A 15,521-nucleotide genomic window follows, 5' to 3' on the forward strand; every position below is an offset into this window, starting at 1 on the left:
AGTTCCGATTTGATAGAGACTTGACTGATGCAAATTGTACTCTGCAGAGGTTCATGGGCATGAATCTGCATTGCTCAGGTTGTATTTCAGCCAGGACCCGTGCTAGGACATTGGCGTCCCCATTAATCAATGTAATCGGCCTATAGGAGGCATACTGTTCCAGCGGTTTCCTGGGTAGCGGCAGGACCACTATATAGGCTTTCCTCGGGTCTGGGCGTGGGGGGGGGGGATGGAAGAAGATACCTATCCAACTTACACTGCCTAAAGTGGCGGTGCATGGGCCCAATAACCAGGTCCCCAAGCAGTTTCCAGATCTCTACCGGGAAGCCGTTGGACCCTGGGATCTTAGCAGACTGTAATTCCGCAAGCGCTGCAGCCACCTTCTTCCGTAATGTCGGACTCTAGCCCCAATGTCTGCTGTTCTGTACGACATGGGAGTGACAACGAATCTAAAATGCACGGTTCGCCCAGTGAGGCTGGGTCTCGCGGGTGGCAATACAGCACTTCGTAGAAGGCAGCAAATGCATCTACAATGTCTGCATCCTCCATCCCGCCCTGAGTGTCCTGTATAGCTGGTATGTGTCCCCTCCCTTTCTCCCATCATTCCAACCATGCTAGCAGTTCCCCCCCTTTTATCCCCAGCTTTATGAATTTGGCTCCTTACTGCCAAGTGGGCCTGCCTAGCGCTGTCTAGGGCCATGTTCCTTAGGATCTCCAGTGCCGTGACTAGGGCTTCTTGCGAAGCCTGCAAACTCGAAGCCAGGAATTCCTCCTCCGCCTTGACCACTAGTGGTTCTGCCTCCTTCACTTATTTAGCATGCGGTCCCAGTGTGGCCGCAATCAGTAATGTTTTCTTTCTCCCGTCAGAGTACTGCTTTGTAGCCCTCCAAAAGTGTGACTGGGCTATCAACTTGCTTTTTTTTTCTTTACTTTAAAAAAAAAAGTCCCCGCAAGCCAACCCGCCCCCAACTGAAACACCCCGCCCCCGCAATACTGTTTTTTTGTTTTATGGGACAACCCTTCCATTACTTCTGGGACCTAATACCTGGGTAATACGCGTTAAGGCAGGCGCCACATTGCCGTGGGCCTTGCCTGCCCATTTTTGAGCTCCATGATAGTGGGGAGTGAAAATCTTAAAATCTTCTGCCCAGAAATGTGGCTGATGGGAACCTATGTGTGATGCCCTGGAGAATGAAGATGACGATCCGCGACATGAGCATTCTCCATGCGTCAACCGGACCCACTGCTGTAGCAAAGGATTGTAATTATGACCTTGTTGAAGTGTCGTTCTACCAGTGGTCCTGGAGAACTTCCTGTGTATTCCACCATTCACCCAAACATAAAGCACCTGTCTCACTAACACTGCATCTCCCCCAACCCGCCCAAACCAGAAGCACCTGTACCCTTACCCCCACGTCAAATGGAGGTGTCCGCTAGCGCAGCGCTGGTTGTCCCTTTTCCCTGCCTGGGGTTGCCTCATTGCACAACCTGCTTAAATAATCTAGTAGACATGGTTCTTTGTCTACCAGGCAGCAGTTCAGCCTTTCTGTTGACCCCGAAGCTGCGACATATTAGCATGGGGTTCCGTTGGTTGCGTCTCGCAGAGAGGTGGAGATGGCCCCGGTTTCGGCCGTGACTATCCACCCGGCTGCTGAGGTCTTTGTGCAGACAGTATTTGAGTTTCTAGCCAGACCACGCCTCTTTGGGGTTATTTGAAAAGCTGAACCTTGTCCCTGTGGTACACCTTCAGCTGTGCGGGGAAGAAAGGAGCATATTTAATACCCAGTGGGATCAGTTTCTTTTTGACCGTGAAGGATTGCCATGCCTTACGGACCGCTCTCGTATAATCATGGAAAAACCTGATCCAGTATCTGTTGTAGGTTACGCGGCCTGTAGCCCTCGCCATCTGCAGCAAAGTGTCCTGGTCTCAGAGATTTGGGCGCCTGCCAATTCTAGTATTTCGGGAGAAGGGGGGGGGGGATTCCTGGGCACCGATCTGCCCGTTGGCCTTTTTTAATGGACAAGAAATAGGAAAACCTGTCTGGGGCAAAGAGCTCAATGCTGGGCCCCTCCTCCCTCTCCGGCACCCCTAGGATGTGCAGATTGTTACGCCTTGAACTCCCTTTACTGTCTTAAGCCCTACTTTCAAGGTGTGCGAGCTCCTGCGAGAACGTTGCCAGTTGCTTTTCCATCCGCATGAGCGCATCCTCTGAATCCAATATGCACTGTTCCGCCTCTACCACTCATGATGCGAGATTCCACAGATCTTGCTGCAGAAAGAACACCTCGCTTGAGAGGCTGTCAATCGTCTCTGCAACGGATGATCTAGACTCCCCAATAGCACTCACATCTGTGAGGAAAATCTGAGAGGTGCAAGTACCAGGCAGACGGCTTCCCATTGTGTACTGATTGCTCTGGTGCTGGATCCCTGGTCTCTTTACCATGTCTTTAACCATGTCTGTGTGCTGGACACTGGCACCTGGCCTCTGCCTCGCCACCCCGCCGGGGGATCTTCTTCCCTGGTGCTTTCGAGCTCTAGGGCCCCACTTCCTCCGGGGCCAGGGATGTTGCAAGCTCTCTCCCTGCCTTGCCCAGGAGAGAACCACCAGTGTTGAAGGGTCGTTGCAAGGCTTTCACAGCATCTGTCTGCCTCTCCTGTTTGGGGCAGTCACCTCTACTAATTGGATCCCAGGGCAGCCGGGTCCACACCTTGCTGTGGCAACATTGTGTGCCAGGGTCTCTGTGACCACTTAGAGGCCGTCTTCCCTCCTAGAATTGTCTAGTTTGCTGCCCCGCCCCGTGCACTTGTGGATTGTCCAGCAGTGGTAGCTGGCCGCCTTTACTCTTCTTTGGGGTTCCTGCCATGTTTTGTCAGGCAGTCTGCTCTGTGTACCCTGGCAGCACTGTCTACCACTGTGAGTACTTATTTGGCCGACCAGGTAGTATAGGTTCTCACAGCTTGTCATTGCAGCAGCCCCTCTTTCGGCAAATGATTCCCATCACAGGTGTCCCCCCTCACCACCAATCGTCTCGCCCATTCCCAGGGAGCCCTACCGGCTGTTCCGGTATGTCTGCGGGCCTTATTTAATACTGCCCATGAGTTCACCACGGCTAGTCCGTTACCTCCCTCCTTGTCTCTCCCGGTCTCCGGCAAGCTGATAGCCCGCTGGCCTGGCGATTGTAGCCTCACGCTGTGCCTCCTTCCATGCCCACATCCGCTCACCTCTTGAATGCCATTGCAGTCTTCCGTTCCGGCAGACGGCTAGACGTGCTGGCTCCCTGTTGTCCTTGTGAGCGGGTACCTATCCTGTGCTTCAACTCTGGGCATCCGGCTAGTCACCCTGGTCTCATACAGCCTCCCAGCCAAGGGGGTTGGATTACTCGCCAGTGAGGTCCCTGCCATCAACCTCTGCTTCCCTGGCCGCGCTGTCTTTCGCGCCTCACACAAAGTGGCCATCCCTTCAGGAGTTGCCCGCTCAGTCTTTTCTTCTGTGGGGTTAAACGGCAAACTCCACCCCGGTCCAATGGATCCCTGCACACCCCATCAAAATGTTGCCAAGCTAAGCCAGCCGCTGTCACCCCAGGGTTTCGGGGTTTCCCAGCCCCAATTTGCGGAATGAAGCTGGGAGATTCTGCAATCACCTGCTACCAAAAGTACTTTTGCCGTCGGAAACAGGCTTTTATATAGCAGGAAGTTGGCAGCCCTAGCAGAGCCACAGAGGCTCACGTCCTCGACCGCTCGCTGCGCATGAACACCTGTTCTTGAGTAGGATGTACGTCATGCAAAATCTTTTTTGAAAGTGCTCTGCAGGCAGAGAAAAAAATGAGCAAGTTGCTGGGTGCAATATTAAATATAGTACCACTCGTACTGTGTGCACAATAATTTTCTTTCATTTGAAGTAAAAATTATATCTTTTGACAGCTTATGTGTTAAGCCATTTATGATGCTTGTTAACCTGCTTAGAACCACATGCTGTGCCTATAGTCCGACATCTAGTGGTAACCGCAGAGTATTGCATCTTGTCTTTCGAGGCTCAAAAGGGGACGTCGGCATAGGCGTGTCTAACACTATTCCTAACGTGACGTGTAGTGTACCCAGAAATCCTCACGCGTTGACGCCCCTCAGATTTTTTTCTGCCCAGCTAGCTGGTCGCCTTATGCGGAGCTCTCAAAAAAAAAAAATGCAATTTTTAAAAATCCCAACCCATGGTCATTGAGTCAACATTTGCCCCCTCTTCGATTACTGAACCGCTGCCGAAGACCGAACAGACTTCGATGGCTGACGTTCTGGTCGACCCCGTGGCCGGGCCTTCTGGCCGGCCTATACAGTAGGGAGAGTGGGGTCTACGGGTACCTTCTTTTAAGAACCATTCATTTTCCCCTCTTTGCCCCTTTTGGTATTGTCGGTGCTTCTGTTTCCCTGCGCTATGGACGGGGCGCCATTTAAATTTTGCCTTTCCTGGTAGGGAAAAATTCCATGGAAAGACCAGCACCCTCCGTGCATTAAGTGTCTTCCCCTCAACCATGCTGAAGCGTCCTGTCGGCATTGCAAGCTCCTTCATCCTAAGACCATTAAGGAGCAGTGTGTAAAACGGTGGGCGGCCTATGCAATATCGCAGGCCGATGGTAGCTCCCCGCCGCCGAAAGCGATGAGACCCATAGCGACGACCCTGGCTCTGACACAGACGCCATTGACCTGACAACTGAGCACACTCGCTCCAAGCCTTCCGTCCCCGATGGACATGATGCAAGTCCTGCTATGGGGAGGTTACACCCCGACGACAAGGACGCACCCACATCACATGGGACTAAACGCACAACGCTCGGTACCGTTTCTGCCTCAGTCAAAGCAGTTAGAGCAGTCAAAGGTGCCAACACCCGCCTATTCGAAGGATCGGCAGCCCTCCCTGCAACCGCGTCAGCGCAATGCGTCCGGGCATTCTGTAACTAAGGGCGCCAGCACCAAATCCCACATTGATGCGCCTTCTAAGAGTGCGCCGACACTTAATAAAATTCTGGTTGTGTCGAATGTTTTCGGGAGCAGCCGCCCTCTCAGCCTAAACACCATCCCGTAATAGCCAAGCATCAGCGAAAGCCTCGCAAAGATTGTCTCGGCGGCTGGTAAATGCAAGGATACGTCGAAAGACTCATCCGAACGCCCTGAAGGGCGCGATAGGCCTAAAAGTACCTAGAAAGCCGGCAGAACACAGTAAAGAGCATCAGGACTTTACAGAGAGCCCACAGTCTTTGTTTAAGACTGTCAAAGCTCAATGTTCTAGACTTCAGGATCCTCTAGAGGATTGCTTCTCCCCCTCCTGCCACCCCCCCCCTCTTAGACACTTCTGGGTCATCTAAATGAACTAGGGAGAAATTTGAGGGGTGTAAAAAAAAAGTGTAGATTTTCCAGAGGTTTACACCAAAAAGGCCTCGTTAAGAGATCCCTTATGCTGTACCCTCAGCAACTAAATACCAGAGGACCTCAGACCCTCCATGAGGTCTTCAATCTTTCAGACCCTGAAAAGGTTACTCCTGACCCTTCTGCACAGGACCCTTACACACAGGTCGGATGGCTGTCCTCGACTCCAACCCTGGAACAGGATGCCATTGACCTCGACTCTCCATAGTCTTCCCCCCTGTGAGTCAGGCTTCTTCTGTGGACGACCAAATGGCGTTCAATGCCATTCTCAGGAAGGCAGCAGAGCACTTCCAGATGGCCACACAGGAGGCTGTTATTGACTGATTTTGTGGAATACATTTTAATTTTTTTTTTTCTTGTATTAAGTCAATTAGATTTTTTATTTACAGAACTCTAATCAAGGGTTTTATGCAGTACTTTTTATTCGTGAGATTACAGCATTGACGAAGTTATTTTTCGCAATCACTTCAGCCTTCATTTGTTTCAGTTTGGTTTTAATGTCTTCCTCTGACATCTCGCTTATTGGTAGAGCTTTCATCTTGGAAAGGAAGGACTGGATGATTCTTTCACCCTCCTCTTTCTCTTGGTAGCGTTTCTTAATGGATGGCTCGTCCTCAAACTCTTCCGCATTTCCAACATTTTGGAACTCCGCCAATTCCAAGGCTTTCTGTTTTGCATTTTCAATAACATGTTTGGGAAAATGCACTAGCTCTGCTACATGGATTCCAAAGCTCTGGTCACAGGCACCTTTCTTAACACGGTAAAGCATGGTGTCTGTCTGCTCGGTAGTTAGTGCTGTAACATGCAAGTTGTTAACTGTTGGCACCTGGTCAGCCAGTGCGGTTAGCTCATGAAAATGTGTGGCAAACCTGCAGAAAGCTCCAATGTTGGTGGCAATGTATTCAGAAATAGCCCAAGCCAATCCGAAGCCATCATATGTGGAAGTTCCTCTACCCAGCTCATCAATAATTATTAGAGAGTTCTTTGTTGCGGTTCTGAGGATGGAAGCAGTTTCTAACATTTCCGCCATGAAAGTGGAAACTCCCTTTTAATTGGCTATCACTGGCTCCCACACAAGCTAGAATGCAGTCCACAATGCTCACTTTTGCCGAGTCACATGGAACAAAGCAGCCAATTTGAGCCATGAGAACTATTACACCAGTCTGGCGAATGTATGTCGACTTTCCTCCCATGTTCGGACCAGTAATAATGTGAAACATCTGCTTTTCTTTTTGAAAGATGATATCGTTGGGTATGAAGGCCACTTCATCCTGCACTTCAATGCAAGGGTGTCTGGAGGCTCCTAGCAAGATTATTCCCTGCCCTTTCTCCAGGATGACGGGACGGATGTAGGGAACAGGAGCCCCATTCGACACATGAGCAAAACTCACAAAGGCATCCAGCTGAGCAATTGCATCATTCATGGTCTGCATTGGGTCCACGTAACCTGCAGAGATGTTGATGATCTCTTTAACAATGGCGTTCTGGGCCTCTTCATACTCATCCCTATTACGTATGTATTCGTCATTGTAGGAGCTCAGTTTACTGTTTGTAAAACGCACGCCATTCTTCTGGATGTCAATTGTATTAAAGTTCTTGTTGTTTCCGCAGGGCTTTCTCTTCCTTGCAGGTTATTCTGAAATAGTGCCCTAATTGAGAGTTGGACTCTAATTTTATTGTCTTGCCTGCATCCAAACCAAGCTCTCTGGCTGCACTATTCAGAGTGGATTTCATATTCCTTTCCAGCTCATCCATTTGCTGTCTCAATTCTGTCAAATTAGGGTCGAAGGAGGGCTTCACAAGGAATTCATGATTTGCAATCTGGTCCATGTCTAAAGTAGCTTCTATCATTTCTTGAAACTTTTTGAAGTCGTTAATAAGATCATTAAGGGGAGATGCAAATGCTGCCAACAGAAGCACCTGGTGAGTTCCTTGATATTTTTCCAGTGCCAGCACAACACTAGGGAGGTAGCCAATCGCTTGATAAATTCTGAAACCATCTTGATTTGCAGTTTTCTTCTGGAATTTCTTTGCCAGACGATTTCGATCTGGAAAGTACATTTTAAAAGAACAGCCTCCATTTAGCCAAGCTATTCCCCTTCACAATTCCATCAAGAGGCGTATAGCTCCCTTTTTATTAACGCCCTCTCAGACTGCAGCTGTTAATCAGAGTGGAGAAACAATTTTGTCCCTCTCCAACCAATCCCCTATGTATCGGAGGTCATGCTACACCAGACTCTCTGGTCACAACTATGAGGAAAAGGGCGGGGTGGGGGGGGTTCCCCTTGTCTACAGGCGAGTCGCCACTTGACAAGGAGTGTAAAAGGTTATATGCTCTGGGGAAAAAGAATAACCACTGCTGCGGTTTACTTCACGCGCATAGCCAATACTACCCTATTGGCTAGTTATTCAGATGTCCAGTGGAACCTATTGCAAGAGGGCCTGCAGGAGGTTGCAGAACCAGTGCGCACCCGCCTATTAGCAATCGTAGCGGAGGGCAAACCAGTTAATCACAATATTCTCAAGAATACCTTGGATGCTGCTGAAACAGCTGATCACTCCCTGGCACAAGGTACCCTGTTAAAGCACCATGCCTGGCGGAGGAAATTCCGGGTTTAAACCCGAGACTCGATGTCATTGGTTAACAAACCCATGCAAGATTCTATTTTGTTTTGAAAAGCGGTGGGCGAGGCACTGAAGACCGCCAAAAAGGAACAGGAGATCCTCAGGTCCTTGAACCAAATCACCCAAAGACCTTTTCAGCAAAGAGGGGGACATTTTCGCTGCACTTTTCACAGCCAATCCTGTCAACGTTCCCCTCATCAGTATGGCTCAGGAAAAAATTGGCCTTCGGAACAAGGCTATAACACCCCCACTACTTACCCTCCCAGAGGACAACATCTGGGAAAAGGAAGGGGTCGCAACGCCACCCTTGGAGGTTCCCCAGCCTCTGGTCAGAAATGACACTAGTCCGAGCCCCCTTCCATGCCTTCCTGGTCAGGGGGCGATTAATATCTTTCCTGCATGCATGGGAGGGGATCGCATCGGACCAGTGTGTGCTCAAGACTGTCACCCACTGGTACTGCATAGAGATCAGCCGGCCACTTCGGTACAGACCCCCAAGATCTAGGCGCCTGACACCGGAACACCTCCAGATCCTGCTACAAGAGGTCAAGATCCTGCAGGAAAAGGGCACCATCTAAGTTGTCCCTGTTCTACAGGTAAACAAGGGATTTATTCAGTGCCCTTCCTTGTACCCAAAAAGGATCTAACGATGCGCCCTGTGCTAGACTTGCGCCCAGCGAACAAGTTTGTCAAACCCCAAATTTTCGTATGGTGACGCTGCAAGAAGTAATTCATCTCCTCATGAATGGGATTACATGGCAACATTGCATATGAAAGATGCATACTTTCATATTTCAATGTTGCTGGCATGCAGAAAGCACCGAAGGTTCACAATAGAGGGCAAGCGCTATCATTTCAAGGTCCTACCCTTCGGCCTTGTCTCAGCCCCAAGGGTATTTGCAAAGGTACTGGCAGTGGCAACGGCTCACCTGCGCAGGCAATCCATCCGTTACCCTTAACTCGATGACTGGCTCATATCGGGGAACTCCTACGAAAAATGCTTAGCAAACACTCAAAGGACGGTCAACCTTTTTATTCAGTCTGGGATACTCCATTAATGAGAAGAAATCCAGCCTCGACCTCAGTCAAGTCAAGCAGTTTCTAGGGGCTCTTATTCAGACAGAAGACCGGCTCATCTTCCCCTCCGAGTGTGTTCAAATCCTGCTGTTTCAGATCGATCCATCAGTATGTAGCTGGTCACGAGGTGACTGTACAGAAGGCCACGCAACTGCAAGGTATGATGGAGTCCTGCATTTACTTGGTTCCTCACACACGTTTGCGCCCCATGCAAAAGTGGCTAAAAGGCCAATGGTTTCAGTCCAGCGGACTATGGGATGATCTAGTGGTCGTCTCGGTAGCCCTTGTTCTCTCTCTGAAGTAGTGGTCGAGGGAAGGGGAAGACCTTCACCACCCCTGCAGTAGAAGCCTCTCACGATTGATGCATCCCTCACGGGGTGGTGGGGGTTGTCACCGTCTTAATCAGATGGCACACAGGATTTGGCCCCCAGCGTTAGCTTCCAACCACATAAACCTATTGGAACTACTAGCGGTGATCAAAGCACTGAAAGCCTTTCAGACGCAGCTACAGGGGAAGACAGTACTGGTCCTCCTGGACAGCACCACAGCCATGTACTACCTAAACAAGCAGGGGGGCACTCCTTCTCCAGGGCTGTCCCAAATGTTCTGAGCTAGTTTGAAGTGGCCTCTCAAACACAAGATGTTGCTGTTGTCTGAACACGTTCCAGGGGAACTCAAAACTCTGGAAGACGTGCTCAGTCGAGACTTTCCACTCCCCTTAGAGTACGGATGGCAACTACAGACATCCTCTCCAATGTTGTCGCAGAATGGGGTTTCCCAGAGATCAACTTGTTTGCAACTCTGGAAAACTCACAATGCCCAGTTTACGCTCCCTCATGTCCCTGACTCCCCTACTCAACAAGATTGTGCACAAGTTGCACCAGGAACCAGTGACCATTATCTTCGTGACCCCATTATGGGTGTGCCAACCCTGGTTCTCCCATCTCATGGAGATGTCTCTCTCCCCTCCGATGAAGCTGCCTTGCCTTAGAACATGTTGTCTCAGGACAGGGGAAACGCTCAATTTAGCGGCCTGGCTCCTGAAAGCTTTCAGTTTCAGAAAGTTTGGGCATCTGCAGCTTCCTCAGAGATGCATGGATATATTCAGAGGCAAGGTAACCCAACATCAGATATTGCTAATCCTATAAATGGAAACGCTTTGTCATTTGGTATAATACCAAGGACATCAATCCCATTGAATGTTCCGCTACACATAGTGTTATACTTGACTCACCTGCTGGACTTGTGTCTTGTATTCAATTCCCTGAAGGCACTTTCAGCCTACACTATGTCCCAGCCGAAGTGTCTTGGTGGAAGATCTGTCATTAAGCTTTTATGGAAGAGGCTAATAGACTTTATCCGCCCTTTTCCAACCTGGCTCCCGGATGGGACCTTAATGTGGTGTTAACCAGACCTATGGGGTCTCCCTTTAAACCTCTGGACAAAGCAAGCCTAAAAGCACTCCCTTACAAGACAGCCTTCCTAGTGGCAATCACTTCCGTATAAAGAGTTGGTGAACTGCAGGACCTTTCTATTCTAGACCCTTTTGTTACAGTTCAGGGATGGTAGTTCTGCACACTCACCCAAGGTTTGCACCTAAATTAAAGTTCCATGTGAACCAGTCTATAGAACTACCTACATTCTTCCAGAACCCTACCAATGTGGCAGAAAGAAGCCTACACATACTAGATGTGCACAAGGCAGTCATGTACTATCTGGAAAGAACTAAACCACTAAGGAAAACAAACCAGTTTTTCGTTTCAGTGGCAGCCGGTCGAGAAGGGGACCATGTCTCTAATCAGTTATCTCTAAATGGATTGTCAACTGCATCACACTCTGCTACAAACTTGCCAAGAGAGAACTGCCCTTGAAGCCTAGAGAACACTCTTCTCGAGGCACGGGGGCTTCCATAGCATTCTTTGCAAATGTTCCTCTCAAGTCCGTTTACAAAGCGGCAACCTGGAGTTCTGTACACACCTTTACAAAACACTATTGCCTAGACACTCACTCTAGGTCTGATTCTCAGGTGGGACAAGCAGTACTAAGACATCTTTTCACTACTGTTCCTTCTCAAACCCCACCTCCAACTCTGGGTACTGCTCGCTAGTCTATGCACAGCATGTGATTCTAAGCAGATTAACAAGCATCAGAAGACATGCGTTAATTACCATAATAGCATTTCTGATGATTGTATCTGCTTAGATTCACATGCGTCCACCCTTCCTCCTGCTCGAATAGAAGGAACATAGACGTCTTACTACTTCTCTTTCTGTACTCGCTCACAATAGTATTTTTTCTGCCGTGAGGGAGCCTTATGACTATCGTAGGGACCTCGACATGTGGATTTCTGGGTACACTACACGTTACGTTAGGGATAGTGTTAGACACGCCTGTGCCGATGTCTCCTCTCTATTCACGAAAGACAAGCTGCAATACCACTAGATGTCGGAATATATGCACAGCATGTGAATTTAAGCAGATACAACCATCAGAAATGCTATTACGGTAAGAAATGCATGCCATTTAAACCGTGATTGCATCTGCATAGCTAAATTGTCCAAGCTAAAAGAATGCAGTTTACATTAGTCTAGTGACTTCTTGGCACTATATTGTCTAGTTTCAATAGGTAATTGTGCAATGTATTGTCTAAAACAGTACCACATTGTCAAGGTGTGCCCCTCCCCCCCAACCTCCTGGGTTTCCCGAATACCTGTGGTTTTTGCCTTCCTTCGATCCAGGTTTCCTCCCGATGCTGGTGTCACTCCGGTCCCGGGATAGCATGGGAAGCAAGATTGCACCCAGCGTAACAAGGATGCTGATATCAGACTGGGACCCTCTTCCCAACAGCACGGAAGAGACCACCCACCTATTAATGTGGTGTCAAGACAGTGCGAACACTGACATGGGCGCCCACGCAGGGAAAGGTGAGGCAGCAAGAGGAGGCAAGAGGTCTGGACCCAGTAGGTAGTAATGGTCCAGGGTTACTGAGAAGACTGGAGATGTGAAAAATGAGGCACAAGCTGGCCAGGGAAAGTAGGGCGAGGCACACGTACCTTCAGGAGAAGGCCGAGCAAGGTATAGATGCCATCAAGGACGGCGTCAAAACCATACAACAAATTGTTGTGACGCGCTGATAGTTGTTTCCGTTTCCCTGAAGTAGCTGCGAATGGGAATGAGGTTTCATTGGGTTGCACGTAGCACCCATGAATTGCGCATGCGTGGATCCATCCGCCGGGCCTCCACGCATGGCCGTTGCAGGAAGATAGCCGCCTCCAGTATACTTGGCTGGCGAGGACCACGCTGTAATGGTCCCCAGAGGTGGCGATTTCCCCAAGGGCCAGTGGACCCTCCCAGCAAGCTGGGTACGGTTTCGCAAGAAAGGCAGGGCCCCGACACATTAATTACAAGTAGAAAATGTGTGGCTTGTATAAACTGCAAATATAACTAATTAAATGTTTTTAACATGTACTGTTTTAGATGTGGCAGGTTTAGAGGTTGCCTTTGAGCATGTAACACTTACAGAAGTCTTAAAAAATGCGCTGCCCAGAATTAAGGATGCATGGTAAATATCTGTGAGGGTCCCAAAGGAGCACATACGTCCGCATCCAGGTGCAGGGCAAATGTTCAAGGTTAAGCATCATGTCCCCTCCTTGACGGAATATAAATGTGTTGAGACTATCCCACCACAAGTATTTAGGAATCTATATTAAGGTCTGAATGAGGATATTAAATTGCTAGGTGTTGTGACGAATCAAGTGCTTTTGTCTCTTCTCCCCAAGGAGGAGCCTCCCCTTAGGGGAGAAGGACTCCTGTTCCGGTGTGGAACTCAATCAGCCATTTCCCATGATGGCATACATGGGACTATCCGATATGCCAAACAGCATCAAATCTTTAAACTTGGCGGAAGAGAAACCCAATTTATACAATTTTGCAAGAAAGCAAATCTGTAAATTTTAAGATAAACCTCCAATTAACTGCTACAAGGAGGTTAAAGGAGTAAACGCCAAACAAAGGCGAGCGAGACCCCCACGCAGGCAGGAGAGGGGCCCCCTGGAAGCCTGACTCCTGAAAGAGGCAGAGCTGAAGAGAGCCGAGGAGCCCTCAATGTTCAGAACTGCTCAGAATGATAGAAGCAAATGCTGGAGAGTGACTGTGGGTGCAGGCAGGTGAGAACCCCAGGGAACAGGAGTACAAATCTCTGTGGTGGTATGACCACGAGAACTACCCGGTAAACCATGCTGACAACATCCTGCTGAGGAATCAGCAAATGGTCCAGGTTACCTGCAGTGGGGGAGGGGGTAGGGGAGAGAGAAGAGACCGACCTCCCCACTCCCAAGGCTCCAGAGACATTCCCCTGCAATATTAGAAGCAACTGTGAGAATGGAAGACTTGGAGGCCGTCAGGCACTCGTTTTGCCAGCAGAAAAACTCATCACAGTATAAACGACAACCTTCATAACAAAGTTGATGATCCTGAACTACAATACTGTGAGGAAGAGAATCGCAAAAAATCCCGAGGAGAGCAGTACAACTTCTCCAGCATTGGATCTTTCATGGATTCACATGCTGTGAATATTTCCTGTCGTTAGGCTGGGAAACCTGGATAACTTTAACATAGCGCTTTCCTATGGAAAACTTCGACACTTGGTGTCGTATCAACGTCTTTTTGGGTGCTTTAGGCTACACCAATTGGACGTCTGGTATGAATAGCCCCGCCCCTGTCTTCAAACTGTTGGGATCACCTTGTGTTTGCTCTTGAGTGCATTACTCTGTGTTCTACACATGCTTTCTATTCTGGGCCATCATGTCCTCTGTGGGCCCAGAAAAATCGTTGTTTAGGCCTTGAGACCTGCGGCCTTAAGAACATCTATGCGGGGGATGGCCATGGGGATTATGGTATTGCCTCTATCCCAATTATTCGCAGACAACTGTTCCATCTGTCAAGGCTTTCCGCAGAAAACGCTGAAGGACCATAACCGCCGGCTGATTTGTTTGCTCTACGAAGGAGGGATGTGGGTTCGACCTGTAGGAGCAAGTACTCTGCTACGGTGGTAAAGGTGTCTTCTTCGCACCCCAGGTCCCAGTCGGCAGAACCTCCCTCCAAGAAGCAACGCTCGGGGGTGAGAGGAGGCAGTGTGTCCTCTGGATCCAGGTCGCATAAGTCTAAAGGGGCGGGTGGCTCCTCTCTGGACAAGCCTACATAACTGTAGTAGTCGAAGGAAGCGAGTGCTAGGCCCGAGAAGTTGGCGGCGCTGTCGCAGAAGTCCTTGCTGGCGGAGAAGTCGAAGGCCCTGCGAGTCATCGTCCGCTAAGCACTCGTCGAAGGACCGCCATAGGTCATCCTCAAGCCGTGGGTCTTCTAAACATTGTTCCGGCGAGTCGTCCAAGCGGTCTGCTTCGCTGGAGAAAGCCAGGCTGGTTACAGCCTTGGTTCCGTCAACTAAGGGGTCGGGACAGAAGTACCTTTTGACTGTGGTGGTGCTGCCTTCTGTTACTTTATAGACAGTGCCGTCTGCTCCGTCGACGACCGGGCTGGATGCCTCGGAGGCGGCTCTGGCCGATGGTCTGTTGCCTTCGGAGGTTCCGTGGCAGACGGGGGCGGGCTTTGGCCCTTTGCTTCCGTTGGACATTCTTCAGCTGGTATCCTGCAGACTCCAGTCCATGTGCCGTTGTTCGATTCGTCTGTGTTGGACCTGCAGCCGGCACGGCCGTCTACGTCTGAGGGTGTTGGGGCTGTTTGTTTATTTATATAGCGCACCTGACCGAAGGGTATCTGGGCGCTAGTATAAGGATGATGGTTACATGGCAAAAACATTTTTACAATCATGGTTACATGTTATCTTTTCTGCAAGTAAAATACAATTTCTCCAGCATGGGGTCTGGATTCACATGCTCATGAATATTCCACGTCATTAGGCCGGAAATCCTCGGTAAAGAAAATTTTTAGTTTCTGATCTGTCTTTCTTAGTAGTAACTAATCACTGATCTCTGGGTTATACTGCCCCCAGCCAATGACTGCCCTCTCCCTAAGCCCCTCCCCTGGCAGCCATCCTCAGATTTTTACCGCACGCTCAAGTGTTGGGAGTCCTCGTGTTTAGCTCTCGAGCTTTTTTGCTGCGTGTTCGTGCTTTTTCAAAGAGATTTTCTCATTTTTCGGTCCACTGTGTCTACATCCGATCGGGGACCCGTTTTGGATTTTCTACGCCCCTCAAGGGTTTTCGTCGAGTTACGCTTCTTGGAGGAGTCCAGAAGTTTCTCCCGGACATGGCCCAGGAGAAAGGAAGCTCGACTCACGGAAAGATGTTCAGGGTTTGCCCTGGATGCCGGCTGCAGAATGTGTTCAAGGAGAACGAGCACTTGAAATGTCTCTACTGCCTTCATGTGGACAAAATACACGTGGAGAA

General features: G+C 49.5%; 1 protein-coding gene and 1 pseudogene across 2 annotated transcripts in view; one reads left to right on the forward strand and one right to left on the reverse strand.

Annotated features, from left to right (window-relative positions):
* Positions 1 to 15,521, forward strand: part of CERT1 (ceramide transporter 1) — a 1,636,484-nt gene that overhangs the window by 81,146 nt on the left and 1,539,817 nt on the right. The gene's annotated exons all lie outside the window — the stretch shown is intronic.
* Positions 5,823 to 7,435, reverse strand: LOC138511654 (DNA mismatch repair protein Msh2-like; annotated as a pseudogene).

Source organism: Ambystoma mexicanum, chromosome 6p (assembly GCF_040938575.1).
Source record: "Ambystoma mexicanum isolate Mex_15411 chromosome 6p, UKY_AmexF1_1, whole genome shotgun sequence".
NCBI classification, from domain to species: domain Eukaryota; kingdom Metazoa; phylum Chordata; class Amphibia; order Caudata; family Ambystomatidae; genus Ambystoma; species Ambystoma mexicanum.